Here is a 24,171-nt window from a genome sequence, read left to right as displayed (position 1 = left end):
TAGATAAAGTAAAAGTAGGTTGTTTGTTGTTGAGGTTTAAACGCATGAACAACTTAGCCATAATGACACTTGCATATAATTTGTCTTTATACAGGGTGTCTCAAAAATATTGGTACAAACGTTCAGGGGAGGTAGGTAACATCTAAAGGAATGTGAATCGCATAGGAACCCATAACCGGAAACGTCACAGGAAAGTAGTAGCAGAGGCACAAGAAGCAGAAATGACACAACACAGTAATTAGTGGCAAACATTTATTTGACATAATATTAACAATGGAGTACGAGATTGATGCATTTCATGATGTTACAACAGATGCTCGAAAGTTCCACCATAAGACACGATGCATGCGCATCACCGATGCAGCATGGATTGGCGGACACGGTCGAAGACACCTGGAGTTTCTTTGACAGTAGCAGCAGCGCAGACGAGTCTCGTCACGAGATCCATTTCCGTCTCCACAGGCGATTCATACACGATAGATTGAGGGCACCCCACGAAAAGAAATCAAGGCTCGATAAATCAGGTGAGCGTGGGGGCCAGGAAACGGGTCCGCCACGGCCAATCCATCGACGCCCAAAACGCCTGTTCAAAATGGTCACGAACACCCCTTCCATAATGGGCAGGCGCCCGTCATGTTGAAACCAAATGTTGCATCTCACATTTGCTGGAACATCGACAAGTAACCCTGGTAGAACTTGTTCAAGAAAGATCCGATATTTAGAGGAGTTCATGTGATGGTAACAGGTATGGGCCGACTAAGCAGTCACCGACCATACCTGCCCACACATTTATTGCGAAGCGATGTTGTGCCGCATGGGGGCGCACACCGTGTGGGCCTTCTGCTAATCCACACACTAGGTGGATGTCTGCCAGCTCACAGTTCGTATATCGATGCATGCTCTTCGTGCGGCGACTACTGCTTGAATGAGTAAACCAGAAATTTTCCCTCTCGCGAACTGATGAAAAACGCCGTGTACCGACTTACGGTGACGTTTCCGGTTATGGGTTCCTATGCGATTCACATTCCTTTATAAGTTACCTACCTCCCCTAAACGTTTGTACCAATATTTTTGAGACATCCTGTATAATAGTATATACTTCGTATACATATTGTCTATATATAATTGTATATATTTATACTTTGTATATAATTTGTCTGCAATTTGCATGTGTTCTCTGGTCGATTTGTTGTTCGCTAGACAAAAACCCGAATTTTCCAACAAAAAAAAACATGCTATCCTTGCTTGCAATCGATGAAATCATCCATGTTGTGAAATATGACGCATAAAAATTCCTCGAGTCATTGACGATTTCGGAACTCAGGTCTTTTCCACCCGTTGTGGTGAAGAAGTTGTTCTTACCAACTGTGATATTCACGAGAGCTGCATAAGATGTGCAGAGAGGAAAAATATACCAAGCCCCTTGATATTACGTGGCTTCAATAATGTCCCGCCTCAGCTTATACACTAGATGGACTCGCTGTAGTCAATATCTACCAGAGCAGAGGGAGCAAGATGATATACAAATAAAATCTAAGGACGTGCGTCCAGTTGACATGAGAGGAGAGTGGAATGTTCAGTCAGTTTGGTATGATATACACACTGGGAAAGGAAAAATGAGATTAGGTGTGTGTTATAAGCGTAATGACTCTGATGAGTATAATGAACAGTTGTGCAGAGAAATAGAGTGGGCCAGTAAATCAGAATGTCTTGTAATGGCGGATTTTAACTTTCCAGATATTGACTAGAACACGCTAGCAAGAATTATGTGGATTTATTGGGTGACTGTTTTCTACAGCAACATATTCGAGGTTCGGGGTCTTGATCTGATTATCAGAAGTGATGACTCATAAATTAGGAATTTGCAGATGAAGGAACTACTAGGTGAGAGTGGCCACAGTCTGGGATTTACTGAAAGATGTAACTACCATCAAGAGTTTTTGTTTTAGTCATATTTCCATTATATAAAGCTATAGTTAGGCAACACTTGGAATACTGTGTTCAAGTGTGGAGACTGCACCTGAAGAAAGACATTGTTCTTCTTGAGAGAGTCCAAAGACAGGTAACCGGCTTGGTGAGATCAGAAAAAAGGCTTCCATATGAGAAAAACTTCGAATATGTGGGTTGCAGAGAGTGGAAACTAGGCACCTTACAGGGACTTGATTGAGGTGTTTTAGGCTCTGAGAGGCATATGGTAGCAGATATTCGAGAAGTTGAAGCTCATTGAGCAGGACAAGGTTTCTCAAAATGGAAAGTGGAATGCAATGTGCTATCATCGGCAAAACTATGGATAGGATTTCCAGTCAATGGAGGAAGGTCATTAATATACAAGAGGAAAAGACCTGAACCTTGGGGAACACCAGCATTTGTGGAGAAGTTAGAAGACAGAGAGCCATCTACTATCACCCTCAGTAGTGATCAGAGAGAAAACTGAATAACCAATTACAAAAAACATTTGGAAAACCATAAGATGGAAGGTTGTTTAGAAGACTTTAGGCCAAACACGATCGAAAGCCTTTGAGATGTCAAGAGCAACTACTTGTGTTTCACCGAACCTTTCCATTGAATTAGTCAATAAATGGGTAGCATAAGCGCTAGAATATCATCAGTTGATCGACATTCATGGAATCCATACTGGCGATCGTTGATCGTACGGAAGTTTCTAGGTTGTTTAAGAGTTGCCGGTTAATTGATTTCTCCATTACTTTAGAAAGAGTAGAAGTAATTGCAATAGGACGATAATTGGATGGAAGGGATTTGTCACCCTTTTTAGGAACTGGTTGGATATGAGCTAATTTCCAAGCAGAAGGAAAAACACCTTTGGAATAAGAAAGTGAAAAAAGGCGACAAAGAATAGAAGTTCAGGAGCACAGGTGTTGAGAACAAGTGGAGAAATGCCATGAGGACCTGGTGCTTTCTTTGCATTAAGATTCGTCAAAATCCTTCCGACATCCTTTTGACGGAAGACCACAGGAGGCATTGGATGGAGTTGGTTGGGAATGGTGGGGGGTGTTTTACGAAGATCATTAATACATAACTTTGAAGAAAAATGGGATGCTAGCAGGTCAGCTTTATCCTTGGCTGAAGTGACAACAGAACCATCTAGTTTTGACAGAAGTGGGAGCAGAGATGGGCAAAGTTTGCGGCCAATAGCTTTGGCAAGAAACCAGAATGCTCGGCTACAATAGGGCAAGAAGGAAGTTTTCTACACTTATCCTGTTCAAAACCTAATTGGGACGGATTAATAACTGCTTTAGAATTGTTGCGAGTTTTAGTTAGGCAGAAAATGAAACTGAAGAATTGGAAACAAACCAATTACGATATGAAACGTTCTTCTCTTGAACAGCCTTAGCACATTTATTGGAAAACCAAAGTTTAGATAAAGGACGAGATTTTAAAGTGGAGTGTGGAATAAAGGATTCCATTCCTACAAGACTAATTTCACCGACACGATCTGAGCAAACGTTAGCATCAGAAAAGAAAAGAAATCTCGCAGGTCATCCAGCTTTGCATTCTTGCAATGTCGAACGATACGAGGTTGGGAATAGCTATGAGATAATGGCTTCATTGGAGAAGAGACAATCACCAAGTTGTGATCTGAGGTGCCTAAAAGGACCACTCACTTCGACTGTGTACTTAGAAGGGTTGTTTGTGAGAAAAAGATCAAGCGTGTTGACTGTATGATTAGGGTTTTCCAATATTTTTGTAGGTAAATGAACAATCTGTGCAAGGTCATTAGTAATTGCAAAAGCCTCAGCATCTCCATGAGCTCGTTCGGTGTGACTACAATACGGAAGCCAGCTGGAGTTGTGAACATTGAAATCACCAAGGAAAATTACCTCACTGTTAGGAAAGTTGGACTGGAGAAAGTCAGTTTGCAAAGAGCTCCAAGTGATTAGTGGAGTTAGGAGAACGGTAGAGATAACAGATGAATTTCACACAATGAGGTAGGGAGATCTTAAGCCAGGGAAGATCGAAAACAGCAGATTCTAAATTACCAAGTCTCTGACAGGGAATATTGGAACGGACATATGCAGAAGTACCACCTCTGATAAGCGAAAGGAATCATGGAGCAAATAATTTGGGCAACTAAGATGAGCAGTAGTAGAATCAACCGATAACTGAGATTCTCTCAGAAAAAGTAGATGGGGTTTGGCAGACTGCAAGTGGAAATGGGCGTCATCGAGATTAGAATTGAGACCACGTATATTTGTGAAATTAACTAGGAAGTGTTTGGGAGGTTTAAATCTTTTCGCAGATAAGTTTACTCTATTATTTGGACAATTCATGGTGTATTCAATAGTAAGAAAAGTATGAGGGGGGGGACATGCTGTATGACGTAATGAAAATTTTGGATATGGCGAACACATGGTAAGAATATACCCAGATCCTTGACATAACGTGGCCTGGACAATGCCCCCCCCCCCCGGATTCTTTCTTGTACTCCCTCCAATCACTATCTGAGAGTAGAGTTAGCAAGATTATACGCTAGCTGATCTAGAAAGCCTCCTAAAGAGTTACCAATAGGTTCGGTCTGGTGTACTAACTAGTGGCCGGCCTGCGCACACCGTTTTAGAGCTGTACCCTCGAAATGTAAGGAAGATTGGATCGCGCCATGATGTCCATCATAACCTCAAAAGATATCAGTCATAGTGCATGATGGAAGAGATGGGAAACGTTGACCCGAACGTAGCTCTGGAGACTAAACATGGGTTCCACTCTTCAAGCCTCCAATAAGCAAAGTGGTGGTATTTCACCGGGTGATGAGAGTCATCTACCACCTAGTATTGCCTGCTAACACAGATGGGCGACATTCTCCATGTTGTGTGGGTGCCACACCTCGACCCCTGCTTACGTTGTTTCACACCTGGGTGGTCACCCACAGTGTGTTTGTGCATAGAGGTTATACCCAATGTCTATTTCATTTTCTCTTATTATTTTATTTTTATTCTTATTTTATTTTGTTATTTTATTAAATTAATTAATTTATTTATTTATATTTTATTTTTATTTATTTATTTTTGCTGGTGCTGCATAAGCTATAGGCTTCCTTGCACTATGTGCCCGTTGCTAATATTAATAATAATATTATATGGTTTTAAAACCAGAAATGTTGCGAAAAAACTACTCCCAAATCTTTATTATTATTTATTGTAATAGTAAAATACTTAAGTATTTTACTATTATAATAAATGAGTTTACATACTATTTATTGCTTTAAATAGTATCATAATAAAATCAAATTTATTATAATAGTATTATTATAAATTTGATTTTATTATAATACTATTTAAATATTTTGAGTAAAATATTTAAATATTTTACTCAAAATCAAATAAGAAAAGAAGAACGTTTTGCTTTTTCGCCCTTTCAAAGTACCCACATCTACCTTGTGTAAAACTATCCATGGTTGAATTGTTCCGTAAATAATTAAATTAATTTAATAAAATAAAACTTTAACACAGTACAGTTTTATCAGTAGTCATCAAAAATACGCAATAAGGTGAACTTATTTGAAAACTGCGCACCATCAATGAGTGTTATTTTAACAATTTAAGTTATGGAATGCCTACATATTGATCGATCTAATTTAAATTCTCCACTAACCCAAAATTTCTGCTCTGCAGTCGACAACCCAGTTCTGAAAGTAAATTCAAACTTAGAATCATAATTATTGGTTACCATTAGATTCTCAATTCCTGGAAAAAAGAGGGTTGCGCAACCGAGAACTAGATGCTTCATTCTTGGAAGACAAAGGTTGTGCAACCCAAAACTTGATTTTTCTGAATTTCTGACAGCTTTACTAACCACGTTTTTATATTTCATAAATAATGAGTTTTTGTTTTTTCTTTCGGAATTTCGAAAGCACATTCTTTCCAAATTATTATAGTTTTCTTTTACAAGGACACCTTTAATCAAATGAGATAAAAAAAATAACATAATGTATCAATCAGATTCACCAGTGCTAGTGCAAATATTGACTCCACAATTCTATCAGAATCAACCAATGAAAAATGCATAAAAATGTTGCTGGCCAGTGTGCGTTTCTCGAGGACATTATAAAATGAATATGAATTGAATTTTAATTTATTTACCAAATGCTGCATATGCTTTTACCAGTTTAAGGTATTGTATCACCAAAGTTCCAGATATTTACTAGAAGACAAAATATCTGTTCTAGCACTATTAGCTCGTACCTATTTATTGGGTGTTAATAGATATGATTATGCAAAATTACACCTGACTTAACGTTTTTCGAGGAGCTTTAATTAATTTTGTTCTCTTTATCACTAACAACTTTTCAGGGATCCACTTTTGAATATTCAACAGAGCCGCCTGAAAATCACGAATCATTTTTTTCGAATTCCTTCTTATGGTGTATAACATAACATGGTTAGCGTGCATTGTAATATTAATTATTTTTAATTGCATTAGAGATATCATTTATAAAGACATTTAAAAATCTCGAAGTGGACTGTGTCTTGAGATCCATCCCTACATTCACGGCATGTTACCTAATGATAATGGTCAGTAAGGGTTCTACGAATAAGATAAATAACAAATAACTGAGATAAGGAATTCTGGTCCCAGAATTATACACCTTATTTCTAATAATTTAAGAATTTGAAAGATCTGTTAAAATAATAGGAATGTAATTATTGGCGTTTAATTAAAAATGTTCATTTTTTAACTTGTGCAAAAACTAATGCATTACTCTTATATTTTCAACAACAAATAAATTATTACTCAAGAAATGAAAACTCGTAAAGTAAGAAACAATGTGAGAAATTTAATATTTTGTCATTAGTTTTTTTTCACGAACTACGTTGAAATATGCGTGTAATTAAATGTTCATAAAAAGAGCTTTTCTTTAAACAGGCAAGACTTTAAAATTGAGTAAGCTGGAAGGAATAAAGCTAGTTATTTACATCCAAGAAATTTGGACCGCAGGAGCTTCTATCAATTATAGAAATTATATCTAACAAGACAGATTTGTTATTCTTCAATTTCTTTATGTGTTTAACGATAAACGGAATACCTTCACACTGAAATTAAAAAGTAACTCGAGTTGATCATATGAAGTCAGGTATTAACCTGATGTAACTTTGTAGAGAAAATGATTTCACTATAATCGCTGTATCGCTTGGATAATCGCTTGTGTAATCGCTTCAATACAGCGATTATACTGGAAAGAATAAGGAGGGTAGCTTTTGCTATTAATTTATTTTTAATAAAACAATCCTCCCCGAAATGTTACCACCTTTGTCGCGGTGAGGAGGCTTGAGTATCCCGATGACCCAGAGAGCTAGGCTAGCGGTAGCTAGACTACCGGTAGGGCCACCCTAGCCAGACAGGTCAAAGGGTAGGGATCAGACGAAGAATAACATACTGGTCCTCCAGGTTGGGGAGTTGTGCGGGAGGCTGGTTCCCTCACCGTGTAAAAAAATTAAAACTCATAAAGCTCAAAGAGGAAAACCGGACGAAGGGATGCAACTCTCGGACTGGAAAAAGGAAACGAAAAGGAACAACGGACATTTTAAATAATGCAACATGGAACATAAGAGGAGGATTAGGATATAAAGAAGTCGAGCTACTTGAACATTTAAAACAGAAGTAATAACAGACACAAAGGAAAAAAATTAAAAGGTACGAAAGATTACGATTCTTATACAATGATATACAGTGGAGTAGATCAAAAGGAAAGAGCTAGCGGAGGGTTAGCAGTATTAGTATATTGGAAATGGAAAACCAAAATACAGAGCTACAAATTTAAATAATAGAATAATAACAGTAAGATTTAAATTAGGCAGAGGTTATTTATGTATAATTGGAATTTATGCTCCAGAAGATGGAAAAGAGGAAGAAACAGATATATTTTATTTAGAGCTACAAAAAGAACTAGATAAGAATATAAAAAAGGACCATGTAGTCATTTTGGGAGATTATAATGCTCGAGTAGGGAATAAGCCAATAAAAATATTATGGGATGTTATGGAGAAAATAAAGTAAATGGATATAAATTAAGAGGTTTTGCAACATTTAATAATTTAAAGATTAAAAAATATATTTTTAAAGAAAACATGATATATATAAATATACATGGTCGGCAAGAGGTACACAATCAATAATATACTGTGTAATAGTAAATCAAAAATTAGCAAAACAATGCCGAGATACTAGGGTGTTTAGAGGATATGATATTAATTCAGATCATTTTTCGTAGCTTCAAAAATAGAGTTATGAAAGTATACAAAATTTATATGAAAAAAAGGATTAAAGACGAAATAAGTAAAACATGAGAGAGAGAATAAAGAAGAAGAATGGAATAATACACGAAATATAATTCAAAAGATAGCAAAAGAGACACTAGGACAATTAGGAAAACTATAAGAAGAGGAGGATAAAGATATGGAATGAAGAAACAGCTAAAGTAGTACAAGATAAATATCTTAAATATATAAAAAACAGGACAAGTGAGAATGAAGAAATATATAAAACAAGAACGCAATAAAACTAAAGATATAATAAGGAAGGCTAAAGCAGAAACATGGGATAGATTTATAAGCACAATAGAACATGATGTTCATGGAAGACAAAATTTGGCATATAAAATGATGAAACGCTTGAATAGCACAGAGAAAGATACTTCAAGAATAAATATAATAAACGAAGAACAATGGAAAAACCATTATGAAGAATTGTGGAAAGAACCAACATATCAAACAGAAGAGACGTAGTTAGACCCAGTTAGTGACAAAGTTCCGATAACGAAGGAAGAATTGGAAAAGGCATTGAAAGCTACAAAAAATTGGAAAGCAGTAGGAATTGATGGTATAAATGCAGAACTGATCAAGTATGGAGAAAGTGTTTTAAAAGACAGGATACTAAATTTATTTAATAACTGTTGGGAACAATGCAAAATACCAGAAGAATGGAAGATAGCAAAAATTATTTCAATATTTAAAAAAGGAAATAGAAATTATACAAAGAATTATAGAGGGATTGGCGTACTAAACACACTATATAAAATGTACAGCAAAATAACAAATAATAGAATTAAAATTATCTCCGATGAAATATTAATAGAAGAACAGGCAGGATTCAGAAAAGGAAGATCATGTACAGATAATATATTTATATTAAAACAAATAAAAGAAAAACGAAGAGAGTTTAATTTAGAAACGCATTTATAGATTATGAAAAGCATTTGATCGAGTAAACAGACGAAAACTATGGGACATATTGAGTAATAAAGGATACCCAAAGCACCTTACAAAAATAATACAGAGTTTATATCGAGGAACAAAAATAGTAATAGATACAGTTAATAAATTAACAGAAGAATGTATAATAAATCAAGGAGTTAGGCAGGGATGTATCTTGTGACCAATGCTGTTTAAACTAAAAAAACATAGCAAATCTATGACGTGAATAGAAACATTATGAAATTCTATGATAAAAAAGCAAAGGTATATGAAATAAGGCTAATTAGCTCAACAACAGCCGCAGGCAGAGTGACTTTTTCATCACTACTTTGGAACGAGCAACAGCCTTGAGAGCAAGCCGCTGGGGATTTCAAGAACTGCTGGGAATCACCATGAAAAAAAAATAATAATAATAAATACATGGGCTTTGTTAGGGTAACTAAGAGTAAGAACAAGTGCATGTATACTTTCATGTACACCAATGCTAGTAGTATGGCAAATAAATTTTATGAATTTGAAGTGCCTGTCAAGACATCAAATGCATTATCAGAGACATAGTGTCACTTAGAAACAAGGGATGCAGAATTCCAATATGGGGAGCACAATGTGTACAGAAAGGACACAAACAAAAACCCAATTATATTAGGGTCACCTGATAAGTTAATACATCATCATCAGCCATTTTCAATCCACTGCAGAATGAAGGCCTCTCCAGCAACTTTCCAGTTCCTTCTGTTTTGAGCACTGGCCATCCATTTACTACTCAAAAACCATTGAAATTCATCTATCCATCTCCGCCTTTGTCTTCCAGGTTTTCTTCTAGCTCCTCTTGGGTACCATTCTGTTATTTTCTTGGTCCATCTGTCATCATGTCTTCGAGCTATGTGTCCTGCCCAAGACCATTTTAGTTCTTTAGTTTTGATAAGAATGTCCTTTACTTGAGTTTGCTGCCTAATCCATGTGTTTCTCTTCTTATCTAACAGTCTGATTCCCAATATAATTCGTTCCATTCTTGGCTGTGTAGTTCTTAGCTTCTCTTCCATTCTTTTGGTGAGTGCCCAAGTTTCACTTCCATAAGTCATGGTGGGGAGTATACATTGATTCATTATTTTACGTTTCAGACAAACTGGGATATTGCTCTTCAGTATGTGACTATATTTCCTGAATGCTATCCATCCAAAATTTATTCTTCTCTTGACTTCCAGCCAATTATCATTATTACAGCTAATAACTTGTCCCAGATAAGTATATAACTCCACCTTTTCAATTACTGCTCCTTCAATCATTATTTCCCTTTCCGTGGCACACTTGTTCATCATTACTTTTGTTTTAGCCATATTCATCTTTAGTCCAAAATCCTTACTAACTGTGCATAACTGATTAAGATTTTCCTCTAATTCTTTGGGATCGGGGCTTATGACCACAATGTCGTCTGCAAATCGTAAATGGTTTAGGTACTCTCCGTTCACATTGACTCCTTTCTGCGACCAGTCTAATCTTCTGAAAGCTTAAGATTAAGATTCAGGGCAGCAGTAAACAGCTTCGGAGATATTGTGTCTCCTTGTCGAACTCCTTTCTCGATTTTAAATTTGCTACTGTCTTTGTCTAGTCTAATAAAGGATGTAGCACTCTCATATATTTTCTTCAAAATCATAATATATGGAGTATCTATGCCTTGTCTTTCCAGTGCCCGAAACATTGCCTTATGCTGTATGGAGTCAAATGCCTTTTCATAATCCACAAATGCCAGGCATAATGGTGTTTTGTATTCATTTGCTTTCTCCATTAGCTGTGATATTACGTGAAGGTCATCCATAGTTGAGAATCCTGTCCTAAAGCCAGCTTGCTCTTTCGGTTGATTCTCATCAAGTATTCTTTCTAATCTGTTAGTAATGACCCTTGTGAACAACTTGTAGATGTGGGATAACAAGCTAATTGGTCTATAATTTCCAATTTCTGATTTATCTCCTTTCTTATGCAGCAAAACTATGATTGCATTATTCCACTGCTTAGGCACCACACCTTTTCTAATGCACTTTGTGAAGAGCCTTGCCAGTTTTTGTGTTATGTCTCTTCCTCCCAATTTTCACAACTCTACAGTAACTTCATCTTCCCCCGGGGCTTTCCGATTCTTCATTTTCTTCAATGCATGTCCTACCTCTTCAGGAAGAATATCGGGTATGTTGTATGTGTTGCTAATTTGCAATCCATGTTCCCCACTGCTGGTATCATTCCCTCGCTCCTTGTATAATTCTCTATAGTAGTCTTCTGCTATTTGAATTATGCCTTCTCTGCTGTTTATAAGTACACCATCGCTATTGTTCAGTTTCAGTATAATTTGTCTTTCTGTATTACTGCTCATGGCTGCTGATTTAAATCCTTTGTTTTCCCTTAATGCTTGTTCTACTTTCCTTGTGTTAAATCTTCTTATGTCCTCTCTGAGTCTCTTTCTAATGGATTTGCATAACTCAGTATACCCAATTTTCTCCCTGTCAGTGTTTTTCTTGCTCTTCATTTGTCGTTTTTGGTTCATCATGACAAGTGTTTCTTGACTAATTTTTTCTTCTTTGGATTTCTGTTTCCCTATAGGTTTCTTGGGCTTTATCACTTTCAGAAAATTGTAATATTCCTCGTCGATATCTTGGTCCTGAGCAGTCTGTAGAAGCTCAAACTTGTTCTTAAGTTCCAGTACATACTGCTTTTTCTCCTCCTCTGTTATTTCAAAGACCTTTGTATTATTTACTCGAGTCAGTTTTTTCCTTTCCTTTCCTACATCTATATCAAGTGTACATCTTACCATTCTGTGATCACTTCCAACATTTACCTTATTCAGGACGGTAACATCATTCACAATATATCTTCTGTTAGTGATGATGAAGTCGATTTCATTAGTTGTTAATCCATTTGGACTCTTCCATGTCCACTTTCTGTTCAACCTTTTCTTGAAAAAAGTGTTCATTACTGATAGTCCTTGAGATTCTGCAAATTCCACAAGTCTTTCACCTCTTTTATTTCTTTCACCAATTCCAAAATTTCCTATAGTTCCTCTTTCTGCGCTGTTTTGCCTTTTCCCAACCTTAGTATTGAAGTCCCCCATAATAATAGTGTAGTGGGTTTTCTGCTCATCTAGAAGACTCTCAATTTCAGTGTACATTTCTTCAACCTCTTCATCATCATGGCTCGATGTTGGTGCATAAATCATTATAATCTTTAGTTTGTACCTCTTAGAAATCTTGAATATTAGTCTTGATACCCTTGGTGATGTACTTTTGAATTCCAAAATGTTGTTTTTAAAATCTTTATGGACCAGAAACCCAACTCCACCTTCACTCCTGTCCCTGTTTCCATTGGTGTACAGCAGATTTCCACTTGACAAACTTATAAGTGATTCATTTCTTCTTCTTGTTTCAGCCAAACCGATGATATTCCAATTCACATTTTCTAATTCCTTTTCCAGCTCTAATATCCTGTCTTCACCGATGAGTGATCGTACGTTATAACATGCCAAGTTCAATTTCCGTGCATGGCAGCCTGGTCGTACCCAGAGATTCTTAGCACCCTCTGCTTCCACTCTGATCCTCTCGCTGCCGTAAGAGGGAGAGTGAAAGCTGCTGGGGACTGAGGGCCATTTGTATTGTTGCGCTCTCATTGCTGGAGGGTTTGGTCTTTTCCTCTTCACGCTGACCAGGCATCTTGAAGAGAACCACTCTACACGTTCGTTGCCACCTAAGTGACGTAACAGGGCTTACCATCGAGAAGGTGTGCATGAGTGGATTTTAGGGAGGCAGGCCAACCGGACTTCTCCTAAATCTTCTGTAATAGAGAGATATTGGATCCATCAGTGTTTTAGGCTGAGTGTCTGATAACACACAGGATACCTGTTCCCCTCTAAGCCCCCCTAAGTTAATACATATAACCGTATATGTATTGTGTCTGTAAATTGCCTGTGTTCTCCGGTCGGTTTGCCTCTTTTGCTGGACGAAAAAAACCCAGTTTCTGGGGCAAAACCTTCCTATCCACCCTTGCGACCAACTATTTCAGCCAAGGAGTGAAAAAACCCATTAAAATTCTTTGCGTCAACGATGGGTACAGAAAGGCTAGGCAGGATAGGAGGGGGAGAGTTATGCTCGTAGTTAAGAAACATATTTTCCGCTACCACAACTACCATGATGGCACAAGCACGACATCCCGAGGTTGAAATTCCTGATCGTTGAAAAGAGGCTGGTCTTCACAGCCAAACTCATCTCAGGCCAAATATCATCTCCAAATATTTGGAATGCTTGCTCTTAGAGGATTCCACAGCCAAGCCTAAGGTCGGTACCAGCACTTGTGGCTCACCACAACAGGCTTGTACTCACCGAAAGATTTCTGCCCAAGCAGATGCTCGCTGTCCTCAACCGTGCGGACGCCGACATCGACACCATAATAAGTAAAAAGAAGGACAGACACAACTTTATCAAAGCTCTTGAAACCTGAATCACTGCCAAGCTGTATTTGTTTTTTTTTATTTGTGTTCAGCTCCTTGTTTTTATGATGTATTTGTATTTCTTTTTGCATTTGTAATCTGTATTTTGTAGCCTTTTGTATGTGTTCGCTATATTTTGTAGCCATTTGAATTTGTACTTATGTTATCTATAGGTGAACCCCTGGCGCTCGTCGCCGTGATGGGATATTGTGCTGTAATTCTACTTCACAATAAAGATTTATTTATTTATTTATTTAAATAAAATCTAAGGAAGTGCATTGAGTTGACAGTAGTGGCCAGTGCAGTGCTGGATCAGTTTGGTGTAATATAAGCAGTGCAATAGCAAAAATGAGAGTAGGAGTGCGTTATAGGCCGAATAACTGATGCATACAACGAAAAGCTGTACAAAAAAATAGAATTGATATACAGGAATTTTGCCAGCAGGGATAGAGTAGTGATTATATAATGGTTTAAGGCAATTGGCAAGCCACACCTTGAGTACTAAATACAGGTCTTGAGGCTTCATTTCACTAAGGATGTATAGCTGCTGTAACTGGTACAGAAAAGGGCAACGAGATTGGTGACGGGAACGAAGGGGTGCTCTTAGGAATTTGCATACAGTTCTGCTAATTGCAGAGTCTGGAAACTAGTCACCTACGAGATGATCCGATTGATATGTTTAAATCTTTGAACGGATTGTGTAAGTTCAATAATGATGGGATTCTTCGTCTTGCTTGGACTACACATCTAGGGGCACAAATTCAAACTGAGGAAGGATGGTTGCAGATTTGATGTACAGAAATTTTCCTTCGGCCATGGGATCGTTGATTGCTGGAACACACTTTCATCCGTTGTTGTGGAAGTGGTAAGCTTGAATAAATTCAAGGAAGAACTAGACAAAGTATTGGAGTGGATTTATAAGTGAATTGGGATTTTTTTGGCTGATGCTATGTAAACTTGCTTTCCTGCATCATTTGCCACTGTTAACATTAATATTAATAATTGACTTTGATTAATTGTGTTAGTTAGTACTAGTATTAATAATGCCGATAACTCAAGGAAGTGGACTTTTTGTAAATCCAGCCAAAAAAATAAAATTAATTAAATAAAACAGAATATTGTATGGTTTAATCAAGAAAGCTCTTTAGTATTTAAAATCACTTGCTTCGTACTGGATTCAAATATAGTGTGTGTGTGTGTGTGTGCTAAACAATGTCAACTGAATACTGAACAGTATTCATAATTTTATAATGAGATCCATGACTGTTCAAGTTTGTATTAAAGCCGCGAACTTTAATAGACTTTCCAGCTAGCAAGTCTTTAATTACTGTTTGTAAATTCATCAAGACCGAGCCTGATAGAAGTGGATGGAGCCTAAACTACTAGTAAAGCATCGATAATGTTGCCCTCTTCACACACAGCAATTCTGAATACAAATATCAAACAAAGCAAAACATTAAAAAAGAAAGTTAATTACTATCGTTATTTAGGTGAATTTACGGAGAAATCGAATTTCGCACGTCCTTTCTATCATGCCTTAAAATTCCACTTAGCAATTGTTGAGGAACTCCAGCATTCAGAATTTCCTCAACATTAACATTCACTTCAATTAAGATTATAACAAAAAAAATTGATATTTTTAAAATGAAACGCAATTAAAGATAATATATTACTTTTGACTCAAATATCTGCTGTTTCATAAGACAGTAAAAGAAAAGCGACCATTCTCATCAATTACTTATGCTAAAGATGGATTATTTTAATTCACAAAAAAAGATAAAAGCTTTGTTTCAATAACAGGGAACTACTACTCATCACTTAACCTTTCAAGGTTTCTAAATAAGTCACGATTCTTTGCACAGAAGAGTTGTCATCTTTCCCTACGTGCATTATAGAATTCATTTTACATGTACAGTGTACAGTATATTCGTAATTACGTTACGCAGTAGCTTGTTTGGTTTCCCAGGACAAGGTTTTATAACAGTTAAATGTTCAATTCAAAAAATAGGGTCAAAGTTATTATTTTATTAAATGTCATGAATAGACAACTTCAACTCTTTAGCCTTGGAAAGCCAGTTCTCTTTAGTGATTGATTAAGAAATTCGATAATAATTGCAAGTGTGTGAAGTTCTTTCTCTTTGTGAACTGAGTAAACTTGTACGATGGCTCATTAGCTATATGAATATTTAGTAAAGGTCCTAACGGTTACAATATAACATTATCTGATAATATTGTTCAAAGTAACTCTTGCACATACCTTACGAGTTCTTATCTGTTACCCCAACTGTACGTATTACCTAGATGCTCTGGGGGCAGAAACGTTTCACGTGAGCGGGTAGCTAATATCAGGGAAGAGAGCCTAAAAACCTTCAAGGGTTGTGTTAGGGTTGTTAAATATACAAGAACAGTAAATCTTAATTGTTTATACAGTAACGTTAGAAGTGTCGTCAATAAAATGAGCGAATTCGAACTGCTGGTTAAAACAAATAACGCGGACATAATAGGGCTTACAGAGACGTGGTGCCACCCGGAAATTGGGGATGATGAGTTTCAGTACGGCTTATATAATGTATTTAGGAAGGATAGAGTAGATAGAAGGGGTGGTGGGGTAATGCTTCTTATCAGAAGCAGCCTCAGTGCGAAGATAGCTTTCCTGGATTCAGACATTTCACCTGCTAGTATAGAGTCTGTATGGTGTGAGATAGTTGGAAACAAAGGTATAATGCGAGTAGGAGTAATCTACAGACCAGGTGATTGAGACGATTATGACAAAAGCCTCTACATGCAAATGGAATGGGCAAATAAGAGTCAATGCCTTATTATGGGTGATTTCAATTTGCCTCTAATTGATTGGAGTAAATGGGAAGGAAACTCGACATGGGGAACAAAATTTTTAAATCAACTAGATGACTGTTATTTGTATCAACATGTTAGGGAAAGTACTAGAGAAAAGAATATCCTAGACCTCATCATCACACATGAATCAGATGACATAACAGGGCTGGCAGTAGAGGAACCAGTAGCAGGAAGTGATCACGGAGTTCTACGGTGGATGATGACGAGAGAGGTAGCAGAAGTAAAAGGCAAAGGAATGGGTTTTAATTTCAGAAAAGAAAATTACGATACCTTAAGGTACTACATGGCCTCTATTAATTGGGTAGATATCGCGAAGAGAATGAATACAATTGAACTGTGGTAAGCTTTGAAAACATTAATCACAGATGCCTTGAATGCGTAGATACCATTAAAAAAATACTCCACGAGAAAGGTTCCAAGTTGGATGAATAGTGAAGTTGCCACTTTACTTGAGCAGAAAAAGGTGGCATGGAAAGGTTACAGAGCAATAAAAAGAACTGAAGCCAATAACAGCTACAAGGTGATGTGTAATAGAGCCACAGAAAAGGTTCAACAGGCAAAGGCAATTTATGAGAAATCACTAGCAAACAGAGCAAAGAGGGGGGATAAAGAATTCTTCACATATATAAATGCCAAGAAGAGCAGGACAAACCAGGTCTGACCTTTACGTAAGGGAAAGGGGATAGTATTAAATTCGCCAACTGCTGTTGCAGATGAACTCAACACTTATTTTGCATCGATATTTACAAATGAAAAGCCTTTTGTGGCAATGGGAAATTGTGGGAGCGAAGTTAAAATATATGTAATTAATGATATTGAAATTTCGCAAGATTATTTAATGAAAAAACTTTCAAGCCTACAGACCAGTAAGGCTCCTGGAGTTGATGGAATATACCCTATAATCTTGAGAGAGGCGGCAAGTGAGTGCATTGAACCACTGAGGATGGTTATGCGAGCATCACTAGACTCTGGGGAGATTCCGTTGGATTGGAAAAGTGCAAATGTATCTCCCATACATAAGGGTGGCTCTAAAAGTGAAGTGAGAAATTATCGACCTGTCAGTCTGACTTCAGTAGTAGGGAAAATCATGGAGGCAATGATCAATTGTGGAATTCAGAATCATTTGTATCGAATTGAAATTCTCAAGGATACTCAGCCTGGTTTTGTAAAGGGAAAATCATGTTTAACAAATCTGGTTCGCTATTTCGAAAGGGTCACTCACCAGCTCGATTTAGGGAATAATTTCGACATTGTTTATTTAGATTTCAGCAAAGCTTTTGACTCAGTCCCACATGAGCGGTTGCTTTATAAGCTGAAACAGGTTGGAATCACTGGGAAAATCCTTAGATGGATTGAAGGATGGCTTCAGGGCAGGAGGCAGATTGTTGTGATAAATGGCTATTCCTGAGATTGGGTTGATGTAAGAAGTGGGGTTCCCCAAGGGTCAGTATTAGGACCACTGTTGTTTTTAATTTTCATAAGCGACATTGATGAAGGGATAGAGGGCGTGATGCCTAAATTTGCAGATGATGTTAAAATTGGTAGAGTAGTTAATGATCACTGTCAAGCTGAGCTTCTTCAGAGAGACCTAGATAGACTTTAGGAATGGTCAGAAAAATGTCAGCTATGTTTTAATCCAACAAAGTGTAAGGTATTACACCTGGGAAACAGTAATCCCAAAATAACTAATTCACTTGGTGGAGTTCAACTAAACCCAGTACTGGAGGAAAGGGACTTGGGTGTTACGATACGGTCAGACATGAAATTCTCTGAGCATTGCAAACAGGTTTCAAGGAAGGCCCATGGTGTCCTATCGATGATCCATCGAACTTTTGCAAGTAGAGATAGGGACGTGATAATCCCATTATATAAGGCTTATGTTAGACCACACTTGGAATACTGTGTTCAAGTATGGAGACCGCACCTAAAGAAAGACATCGAGCTTCTTGAAAGGGTGCAAAGAAGGGTAACTCGCCTGGTGAGATCGGCAAAATGGCGTCCTTATGAAGAAAGACTTCGAATATGTGGGTTGCAGAGTTTGGAAACTAGACACCTTAGAGGAGATTTGATTGAGGTGTTTAAGGCTCTGAGAGGCATCAGTAAAATGAATGAGGACAAAATTTTCAAGATTATAAATGATGCTAGAACTAGGGGACATAAATTCAAGTTACGAGGGGAAATGTTTAGATTGGACTGCAGGAAGTTTTATTTTGACCAGCGAGTTATAAATTACTGGAATAAGTTGCCTTCATGGGTGGTAGAGGCCGACAGTTTGGGGAAATTCAAAGGTCATCTGGATAGTACTTTCGGGTAAGGGAAGTGCATAGGATGGTACGTTTAATTTCCTTTTTTTGTAATAATTATTATTATTTAGTTATTTATTTTATTTTATTTATTTTTTTGTTTTTATCATTTTTTTTTTTTTTTTTTTTTTGGCTGGTGCAGCCTAAGCCATAGGCTTTCTTGCACCATGCGGCCGTTACTATTACTAATACTAATACTAATAGTAATTTAAATTCTCCGTATTGGAGAATGAAAAAAGCCAGATATTTCCAAATTGCTCCAAAGGAACCCTTGTTCGTAATACTCAAATCTTATTATTTTATTGTATTCTCCAATATAAATTCTTAATGGCACTGTCCAATTTGTTAAATCTTTGAGTCCTGAACTTCGAGATATCCTTAAGCATTTCTTCAAAAAAATTAGATACAAAACAGGTAGATTGTTTAATTCGCCAAACCCAATTTTTATTCTGATAGGTCAATTCTCATGGGAATAATTTTCTGCAGTTAGTCCAACAGATGAATTTCAGTAGCCAACATATACCCAACTCTGTGTTATCTGCCGACACGTCAATAGATTTATTCGTTAAACAGATTTTTTTACAGTATTTTGCTTTTATTTTTATTCGCGCTTATGGCTTTTTCACTGATTGTCTGAGTTAGTCAGTCTCAGGTGTGGATAGGAAGGTTTTGTTCTTCATGCAAAGAAAGCAAATCGACCAAACAACAAGGCAATTTATGAACACATTACACTCGGCAGATTAGTTCTCCGGTGGACCTAATACGATAGTTTTTTAATCATTCATAGCCTTCTTCTAAAACAAATATCTCCAAAAAAGGTGGGTTTTTTTTACCACTATTGTCTACGAAACGATCGTGATTAAAAAAAAAAATCTCCTTTCATTATGCATTTCGATGTCACTTTTCGAAGATGGTAATCTAGGGATTAACTATGATTATTATAATCATACAGACTATACACGGAAATGACTAGGAAAAACAAAATTACACATATGCATTATGCTTAGGAACGATGTTGTTGTTGTTTTCATTCTTTCTGATGGGAGTTACACCCCGTGACGGATACTGGTTCCAAGTGCACAGGGTGGTTGTTGCTATGATTGGTGTTACTGTTGGTAGAGGAACTCTCTGACTGTCCTTCAGGTGTTCAGGATTGCGACCTTCTGGAGTTCCTTGTAGGTGTTCTCTGAGAGACCCATTACCGCTTGGCTCTTGTGTAGGGTGTTTGGCACCATACTGGTAGTTCACACGATGGTTGTTCTCTGAGAGACCCATTACCTCTTGGCTCTTGTGTAGGGTGTTTGGCACCATACTGGTAGTTCACACGATGGTCGTTACTTGTTGCATATGACACATCTCTTTGGCCTCCTGTCTTAGGTCTGTGTACTTCCTGATCTTTTCCTCGTGGGTTTTCTGCAGGTTGCCAGTGTTTTGGGTACCGCTATGTCAATCAGATAGATAGCCTTTTCCTTCTTGTCCACAAGGGCTATGTTCGGATTGTTGTGCGGGATTGTCTTATCCGTTATTATGGAGCGGTCCCAGTACAGCTTGTGGTTTGGGATCTTTAGTATGGCCTAGGGTTCCTACTTGTGATGCGGTACACTTTCATTGATTAATTGGTATTTCCTCACTAGCTTCTTATTACCCTGGCTACCTGGTATGTCTACGAGTGCACTCCGCCTGGATCCTTGTATCCTGGGGTGATGTGTTGGATCGTTTCCGAGGCCAGGTGACATCGTCGACATGTATCATCTGTCACTCCGGGCTCCTTGGCGTTGTATATTTTCTATAACTATATTTTCTGTAGTTCCTAGTGTTGATTACCTGGATTTGGACAACGAGCATGAATCCTTCAGTTTTGGGGAGCGTGTCCCGCTCATGAGCCATGCATTGGAAGCCATTTTATTTATGTGGTCTTGGTGGAGGTCTCCTCGCTTAGGCTGATTTGTGGTATGTCGCTTGTCTATCTTTCTTATGGTCTAGTAGGGTGCTGCTGTGTTTTTCTGGAAGTAATCGTTCACGTTAGCTATCGCTGTCTTCTGTTGCTTGATGGGGTCTATCACCCCTTCCCATTTCTTTCCAAGCTATTATCAGTCTCTCTACGGCTGACTTCAGGTAACGTTGGCAGCTCTTAGTCATCATTGTCCTTGTCTTTCTTATGATATCCTCCAGCTCCGTGTTAGTCCAATCTATGATTTCGAAGGAGTATGTTAGCGGTAGGACTGGATAAGTGTGTATGGCTTTAACTGGAGGATGTTTCTTCGTTCAGCTTTGCTTTAGGCAGTCTTCTGAGTCTCTAGTGGTATTTTTCGGTCATGCAAGCCTGAATTTCCTTGTTCTCTAACCCCAGAGCATGCATCATCATCAGGTGTTTGTAAGTCTTTATTATTATTATTATTATTATTATTATTATTATTATTATTATCTGTTTAGTTCTCTTTCGAGACACCCATAGACAGCACGTGGCTAGAGGGTGTGGTTACATTATAGTATTTACAAGCATGTTTACATGAACTTATTTACAAAATTTGGAGATGAAAAAACACAGAATATGTGGTTAATGAATTAATTGTTAAGTTGGTTTAATTAATTGCAAATGGTTGTTAATGCTTTCCCCTGTCATGGCTTCGATCTTTTTACCAGTCTGCAACGGGTAATTTCGGCCGAATAATTTTCCCTGATGCAATCTGTGGGTATTGCATATGTTCAGATGAAATTCCATTCTGATATCATTGCTGAATTCTTCGGTGATTGGGAGTAGTTGTTGGAGTTTCATCTCGGTTACCACGTAGAGTTTGATGTCATCCACGTACATCAGGTGGGAGAAAATATATAGGTTTTTCCTTGCTTCTTTGAGGTTAATCCATATTGTGCTGTTTTTGAGTATCGTTATTGTTGTTATTTGGTTTTTAGGAGCATTAGCAACTAAGGCCATATTGCTCCGGGGATATGCGGTGGTCATTCCCTGACCTTTCCGCATCCTCCGTATTTGGTGGTCACAGGCTCGAACCCAGGTCTAATCAAGAAGCGCACTGCTGCTCCTGCTCACCTGGCTATGGAGGCGCCTTGAGCATTGTGGATAGCGGGTTGAGGTGCTAAACAGAACCACATTGGGTTCAGGGCATCTTCCTGAAAGATTACTCTCCTGATGGGGATCGGTCTGGTTGTGATGTTCTCGACCTAAATGGTGGTTCTTTATTTCCACATGGCTGCTTCTGGAAGTTTGTCACTATCGGATAGACTTTGTAGACCTTTGGTGTCTCTATTAGCCAGCTATGAGGCACGGAGTCGAAGGTATTTTGGTAGCCAATGTAGGCCGTATACAGGTTGCGGGGCTTCCTGAAGGCTTGTTCTATAACTGGCTTCAATGGTTAATTGCTCCTTGTATCCTCTGCTCATCCTCTGCTCGGCCATGATGTTCTGGCTCTCTAAGTTGTCTGATATCTTCCTGGTTATGCAGTTGGTGTGGATCTTTAGGTGATGCATCGTTGGGAGACAGATGATTGTCCGTGTAATTAGCCGGGTTTCTTGTATCTTAATCATTATTATTATAAATTAGTAGGATAGTAGAGATTATTATTATTATGATTATATCAATTAGTTGTTCTTCCCCAACTAATTATTATTTTTATACGTTTTAATAATAATTTACAAATGAGATTACGTTAAATAATTACCTTTAACTTTTTGAAGAAATCGTAATTAATAAATAATTATTTAACCACAGACGAATTTTCTAAATTCTCTTTAGAATTGTGATCAATCTAAAACAAGTGAAAGGAAGAAAATATTACAATTCTCAACTGTGCATACAATATAAATTGAATATACATTTGGCGGAATAATTACATTCACTACTCCAGTACTATATGTTATTCGAATATTTATTTAAATAAATTCGCAATGAATACTCTGTAAAATCTCCTCTAAACCAAATACAGATGAAAAAAATAAAAACCTTGAACTCAACTTTAATTACAAGGAAAAAGCAAACTTTCACCATCTCTATGGGCCAACGGACATGAACTGCAGGTATTGTGTCACTTAAAACGGACACTGCAGTACAGTCAAGGGCATGTTATCACAATCCTGATATACGCCACAGCGGGCTGGACCATAATCGCCAACACTAGAATAGTAGGTGGGTACCAATGGTAACCTTCATCTCCCACTGAGTCATAACCTAAACAGCGTCGCTAGCCTCTCAAACATGTTTCTGGCGAATATTCTCCATCTCTTCATAACTACAAATTGAAGCAAATAAATAGTGACGGAACTGAATATACAACATGCAAACAGATGGAAACATTCTCTCATAAAATTTTAAAACTTTCATTTCTAGTGGGTGGTACCCTTTTGGCTATCCTTATTTGCTGGCAAGAAGTAGAAAATGAGAAACCGGCGAAGTGAAACACTGGTCGGCATGGTCATTAATGGTTGCACTGCACTGTCAGGTACGATGCTCTCCTCCAATCCTTCAAAAATCTGTGCCTGAACTTTTTATATATCTCTGGGTTTTCCCCAAGGCTTAAACTTTAACTTTTCAAGCAAATCGGCTAAAATCATTAATTATAATAAGTCCTGTAAATATAGCGTAATTGGCAGTTTCATTTTCTCCAGTTCTTACTGTCTGCCCTATTAGACAACCTGCCCTAATCTTCCCTGTAAATATAAATCAATGTCCACCCTTTCAGCAATGTAGAAAAGAATGCCTCTCACAGGAGTAATCAGGAACAGTAAATTAATATTTATTACCCCTGATTTTAATTATAAATTAATTAATATTTAGCATCATAAAAAATAAATATGCCGTTACAGAAAGCACTTTTCTCCTACTACGTTTCGTTGGGGGGGGGGATTCATTTGTATAGACAGTTGGTTTTCTCTCCCTCCCGAGATTGCGTGATTTAACAAGTCTGACAACTCTAAGTTTTTGATCACTACTGTCCCACTTACCTCATGGCTACGCAGCGCTCTTAGAATACAAATTAGAAATTAATCTCGTCCCCCCTGTCCTTTCTTGTCTTTTTCATCTCAGAAAGTTAAGTTTCGTTTCAACTCTATCCGAAGAGAGGTCTATTTTTGCTTTGGTGAGTAACATTAGTTTTGACTCTTCTTCAAATTTATTTCGTGCAATTTTATTTATTATTATTAGCCATACGATGCAAGGAAGCCTGAGGTGTATGCTGCACGAGCCTAAAGAAATTCCCCAGTTGTCCTGAGAGAGAGAAAAGGATAACTGTTATTTGTCTTTGTTGAATTTATTAATATTGAAGATAAACAGCCTGCGTAATTGTCTGTAAACGAGCTCAATTATGAAGTACATCGTAGTTCTTGAATA

At 37.5% G+C, this 24,171-nt stretch overlaps 1 protein-coding gene across 2 annotated transcripts in view; it reads left to right on the top strand.

The window, feature by feature from the left end:
- The window catches only part of LOC150077691 (alpha-tocopherol transfer protein-like), a 97,595-nt gene that overhangs the window by 2,450 nt on the left and 70,974 nt on the right, over positions 1 to 24,171 (top strand). Inside the window, exon 1 of one of the 2 annotated variants that reach the window (XM_090384221.1) lies at positions 23,838 to 23,920. The exons of the other annotated variant lie outside the window; for it this stretch is intronic. The gene's annotated coding sequence lies outside the window, so the exon portion shown is untranslated. Of the gene's footprint in view, positions 1 to 23,837; positions 23,921 to 24,171 lie in introns of those variants that run through there. 2 annotated transcript variants of the gene reach the window in all.

Source organism: Mastigoproctus giganteus, chromosome 11, assembly GCF_048544385.1.
Source record: "Mastigoproctus giganteus isolate SK-2022 chromosome 11, ASM4854438v1, whole genome shotgun sequence".
NCBI lineage: Eukaryota > Metazoa > Arthropoda > Arachnida > Uropygi > Thelyphonidae > Mastigoproctus > Mastigoproctus giganteus.
This window is presented reverse-complemented; position numbering and strand designations above follow the sequence as displayed.